Source organism: Gavialis gangeticus, unplaced genomic scaffold, assembly GCF_001723915.1.
Source record: "Gavialis gangeticus isolate Ggan-Ray unplaced genomic scaffold, GavGan_comp1, whole genome shotgun sequence".
NCBI lineage: Eukaryota > Metazoa > Chordata > Crocodylia > Gavialidae > Gavialis > Gavialis gangeticus.
Genome location: NW_017729002.1, coordinates 17677037 through 17682859, shown reverse-complemented (window position 1 = coordinate 17682859; position 5823 = coordinate 17677037). Strand labels below are relative to the sequence as shown.

The window sequence follows — 5823 nt, the reverse complement described above, 5'->3', positions numbered from 1 at the left end:
TGCTTCCTTCTAGTATGCCCACATCCCCCCACATCTTAGTGTCATCAGCAAATTTGAACAGGGTGCTTTTAACTGCCTCTTCCAAGTCACTGATGAAGACGTTGAACAGTGCAGGCCTGAGGACTGAGCCCTGTGGAACCCCACTACTGATCTTCCTGCAGAGATACCTTTTATAAATATAAACAATTGCAATTTTTTTTATAGATTGTAAAGTGCTGTTATTTATTACAAGTAAACTAACACTTTCTCATTTTTGTCCATTCCCTAATATCTTTTACTATTACTGAGTCCTGTTAAGCTTTTGGCTTGAGGCTATTCTGAACAGTTTTCCCTCTAGACATTGGAGCTATCTGCTTGAAAAAATGCTACACTGCATTACATTCCCCAATACCTACCTCTAGCGGTAAGGTAGCAATTCTACTCAGTTATTTTCTTCTGAACTGCCTTCTTGCCTCACAGGGAAATATCTTCCTCCTCTTTATTTCTGCTTAGGAATCTTTAATTAGACATCTTTTAGAAAAGCCTGGAGGCCCTACTAGTTTTATAATTTCCACCAGCATATGAACCTGCCATTTTTTAAGTACTGAAGCTTCACTTCTTCGCCTTCCTCCTGGGTCCAGAGACTGATATTCTGTTGCTTCCATGGTGATGAATTGTGACACCACTGGATACATCTTGGAATAGGAAAAGAATAATTAAGGGCAATAACTTCTATTTACACTTTGATTCTTAATACCAATGTACAGGAAAGACTAGTGAAAACCAGTATCAACATTTAATGCAGGAAATGTATAGCTATATTATTTCTTGAGGAAGACATGTACATTACATTAATTTACTTGACCAAGCAAATATTTGTAGCTAAGAGAGTGAAAAATGTCCCTCTTAGCTATTAAAAGTGTAGTAAAATATAATTTTGCATTTACCAGAAATTTTTGCTGTTGCAGTCCAGTGTCCCAAATAAGGGCATTCAATATCACTTACTACTTAGAATTATTTTAGTCTTCTTCTAAAGCCCCAAATTCCTAATGAAAATTGAGACCTCATTATGGCAGATGCTATATGAAGAATGAGTGAGAGACTGTTGCTGTTTCAGAGTATATGGACTCTAAATATATAGTAGGGTATAAATTTACCAATAAGGTCTTTAGATTTTGTTGTCATGAGTAACTCATTGCCACAATTGTCAATAGTGTGTTTCAGGTACAGGTGGTCTACCTGTGTCAGAAGATCATGTTGCCAATCTGGCAAGTAGTGTGTGTAGGCGCTATATTGGAATCCAAGACAACTGCCTTGAATTCATGTTTTGGTCAATATTTCAGTCCCCAATAGGGTTAGAAAATTAATTCCAATGATGAAACCAACATTATACAAAGCAAGGAGCTCACTCGTAACATGTCTGTCAAGGTAACCATATTGGATTCCAAAATGGATGATATATTAGCATGTGTGTATCCACTTGTCTAATTAAAAAGCTTAGTAAACAATACTCTACTACTAAAACCTCACAAATTCTATCACTACAAATTTCATAGCAGACCTACAGTACTGAAAAACATTATAACTCAGGCTAGCCTACTTATTCGAGTTATCTTGAATAGGACAGTACAATTTCTTTTTTATTTTGCAATGCAGAGAAGTCAGATATTAATAATACATAACTTAGTGGCAATGAAAAACACAGACATTTGACTCAAGGCAATAGGAAAATGTAAGAGTCTGATCCAGTGTTAATATAACGGTAATGCAACAGTACATATAACATTAATACAATGGTTAATTGCAGTTTTTCAAAGCTCTTTATCACTTGAATCAATTTCTGAATCTGTTTCTGAATCTCTGTAGTTATTATATGGATTGCAACATGCTGTCTTCTAGCACTTGCAGCCAGGAGTGCAGGGCGCATTAACCTTGCTTGCACAAGTGTGCTGGTCCCTGGCATTCTGTCTTGCATTTGCAACTTGTTATACAAAGGAATTCTGTTGGTAATGGTTCAGGCATGTTTATGATAGAAACATAAACATCATTTTCAGCTTGCTGACCACACTGGTCAGGTGATGGCAATGGTGGGCTTAGGTTCAAGCGCACTTTGCCAAACAAGGCTTTGATAATTGGCTATATGTACATGGTGCACAAGGGTGTCACATGTAGGTGGAAGTTTATCTAGGGCTTTTCCTTGATGGAATAATTTCACCCTAACATCCAGAAGGGTTGTCAAAGATGTTGATGACTGATACAAGCAACACAACAAACTTTTCTGCACAGCTGTACGCATCTTTATCAACATCAGGCCTTCTTCCTAGACCTGGCAGTAGTTATGGATGTTGAACGAATACTTGCCAAACAGTTTTCTTAGCATGACCAGATGAACTGGCTGGTGGTGTCACAACCCCTGTGGACTCCAATTAGAAATGCAAGGAATGGCTCAGGCAATTCTGAAACAATATCGTGAACTGGAATTAATCTTACTACGTTGCTTCTCTTAATCTGAAGTTTAGGCAAGATTATGCCATAGGAGGAGGACTGGTATGTCTGTGTCATCACAGGAGAGTACTAGAAGAGTATCCCTGCCTGACTGCATGTTTGCTGTGTAAGGTCATTCTTGTGTCCGCCTCTTCTTGATGTGAATGCATTTGCGAACTGTCACATGAGCCAGAGTGCTCTGCTTTGCCTTCAGCGAAACTACCAAAAATGAGCACTCCTTACCTTCGGAAACACGGGCATGATTCTGTAAGAAGTCCCTCACAGAACATTAACTAGGTTTTCTTTGTTTGCTGGTGAAGATATAAAACTACTCCATGATGCCAGTACTGAAATAAATCTGGTGCTAATGAATCGGCAGATCACCTTAATATTCTTGTGCCTGCGCTTGTGGATGGTGATATGTATCAATCAAAGACAATGTCAACTTGATTGCACATATTGGCATCATTGGCAAACACTTGTGCAGGAAGGAATCAGCCAAATCTCCAAACAATCATGCAATTTTTGGCTTTCCTGTTCTCTGTACAAGAGCCATGCTTTCAAAAATAACAGCTGATTTCTTAGAAGTAGCATCTGACAGAACAGTTACTGTTTATCTCTAATCAAGACCTGTGACAAGGCTCCTTTGTCAACCCTGTTGAGCTATTTGTTAGGTTTAAAAAGTGATGGAGGGTATCCAGACAGTTTGGGCTGTAAGAGAGAGTGCACGTCTAATCTTCTACCTGCTGCAACCACTGTGAATAGCTTTTGCTGGATCTCCTTTGCATTCTGCATCTGTTTCATTTTGCTGCAGCATACCGTAGTAGACTTCACATCGTTGAAAGTTTTCAGTTTTGCTTTGGGTGTACTTGCATAGAAGTTCTCAGTAGCATCTGCAGTAAGACATTTCTGGATAATGGTGTTCACAAGTTCTCTTTCTTTTCATGTGCATTTAGAATGTCTAATGCAATATTTTCCAGCACAACATATCCCATAGAAATATGTAACAGCTCATAGTTAGAAATCTTAAACAAGTGGAACCTTTCAAATTGCTCTGTAATAACGTGTCATCATTGTAATCTCATTTCATTCGTGTCGTTTGTGTTTGGTTATGATTGAAAGGTGTTGTATTGCTCCAAAACATATGATTTACCTGGTCGGTTAGGTGACCTCTTTTGTTGTAGTTCAGCTCCCATCATTGTCTAGCTGATCTGTTGCATGGTATATTTACTATGCCACTGGCAATTCTGCAAACCTTGTTAATGTTCCCTAATGCCGGCTCATTTGAAATGTTTGCTAGGGCTGTCAATTGCCGTTAATGTGCACAATTAATGTGTTACTTAGTTCTTGCATTATGTTTTTTTAATGCGTTAATCACACACGTGGTTTTGGAGCCCACGCCCAAGCTCCGCTTTGCCACCATCACCACTGCCTCCCGGCTGCCCAGTAGGGCAGTGGTTGCAGTGCAGAGCAGCCTCAGGGAAGCCTGGGCACAGGCTCCAGGCTGCTGCAACAGGAGGGCAGGGGGATGGGTGCACATAGAGACACAGACATACACACATGAACAGCCGCAGCATGCACATGGCCAGGAAAGCAGCCCGGCAGTGTGTAGAGCAGTGTCCAGCAGGTAGGTCTGTGGAAGGGGAGAGGGAAGATGGGGGGGCATTTGTGCAAGGGACAGGTGGATTTGTGTATGGGGTAGAGGCAGGCTGCCTGCTGCTGGCTGGAGCTATGCACCCTGCTGCTTTTGCCCCAGGAGCTGCACAGCACCATGTTGCGCCTCCCACCGCGAGGTGGACAGGGGATGTGTGTCCTCGATGAGATGCCCGTGGCTCCATGCCACGACTCGCCCGAACCCTGGGGCCCCATTTACCCCTGCCTCTGCCCCACTCCCTCTGTCACTGTAGTGGCCTTGATCTGCCCCTCCCTTCCCCCTCTACAGACTTACCTGCTGGGTGTTGTTCTACACACCAGTGGGCTACATTCCTGTAGGGTTATTGTATTTCCAGTTTTAAAAAAGAGGACACCTCGGGGGTGCCCCTGCCCCTCACTCCTAAATCACAGCCCTCACTGACCTGCTGCTGCCCCTCAGTCCTGACCCATAGGACCCTGTATCCTGCCAGGGCATATGGGGACCTCCCCAGCTCTGGCTTCAAGCCCTGCACACACCCCCACAGCCCCCCCACACCTTCACAAATTCCTCCCCAGCCCCACCTCAACCATACGAAGTACCTGTATAATTTTGCATAATTTTGAATTTTTCTGTGCATAATTTTGAGTTTTTAGCTGTGCAGTTAAAATGGCAATTAATTGCAGCTAATTTTCTAAAATCATGCAACTAAGTGCAATCAATATTTTTAATCATTTGATAGCCCTAATGTTTACAAATGGGAGATTAGTTGTCTTGACCCCGAATCCTTCTTCTGTAAACTCAGCATATATGGTATGAGCAAAATTTGCTAAATCCTTCATACATTTAAGATATTCTGGAGCCCATCCTGTGTACTTGGTATGATCATGCACAGCTGTCAACAGAAGCATTTCTTCAAAGGCATGTAAATGCTTATGCCAGTTTTCTTCACGTTCAACCCTGATGAAGAACAAGGGAGTATTGACTACTTCCAAATAGTTCATCCAGTACATACCTTGATGGGAGTGTTCTTCCACAAATTCCGGAAGTAGAGTGACAGTTGTTGGCAGATATGCTAATAGTTCTTTTACTGCGTTCCTTCCTGCTTTGTAATAATTGTTTCTGAATGCAACAGCTATGCTACTAGAAAGTTGGTCAATGACATCATAATCCAATCCTTTGCTTGAACTGGACAACCACAAAATGAATTTGTTTATCAAAATATGCCATATAGCTTTGAATGTTATCTTGTGTGCTCTGATAGCACGGTTGTACAATATTCCTTTCATTATTTTGGTGGCAGTGTTTTCTGAAAATAACGTGCTTTCTGTCCAACAATCTTCAAGTCCTGAAGTGGCAAAAGGCTGACCAATTGGTAAGTTAACCATGATGATATGCAAGCCTCGCAGTCAAATGATTATTCCTTCTGGCCAAGCCTACACATTCATTCACTCTGCAGTACAATGTCTGCTCAAAAGTTATGACTGTTGTGCCAGTTGTCCTGCAATTGTTTTATATTGCATGATGACAATCCAAATGGTGTTGTATCAGGGCCCAAGGGGAGTCCATCCCAACAAGAAGCAAGGGGGGCAAGAGTGCCCGAAAGCCCCCCTGGCTCACCGAGGGCGTCCAGGAATGCCTGCTTAACAAAAAGGTGGCGTACACCCAGTGGAATCTCCAAAGAGTAGTATACGACAAAGCTAACATGTTTAATGATTTCTTTGCCTCCG

General features: G+C 41.8%; 1 protein-coding gene across 1 annotated transcript in view; it reads left to right on the top strand.

Annotated features, from left to right (window-relative positions):
* Nucleotides 1–5823, top strand: part of ADCY9 (adenylate cyclase 9) — a 264451-nt gene that overhangs the window by 47839 nt on the left and 210789 nt on the right. The gene's annotated exons all lie outside the window — the stretch shown is intronic.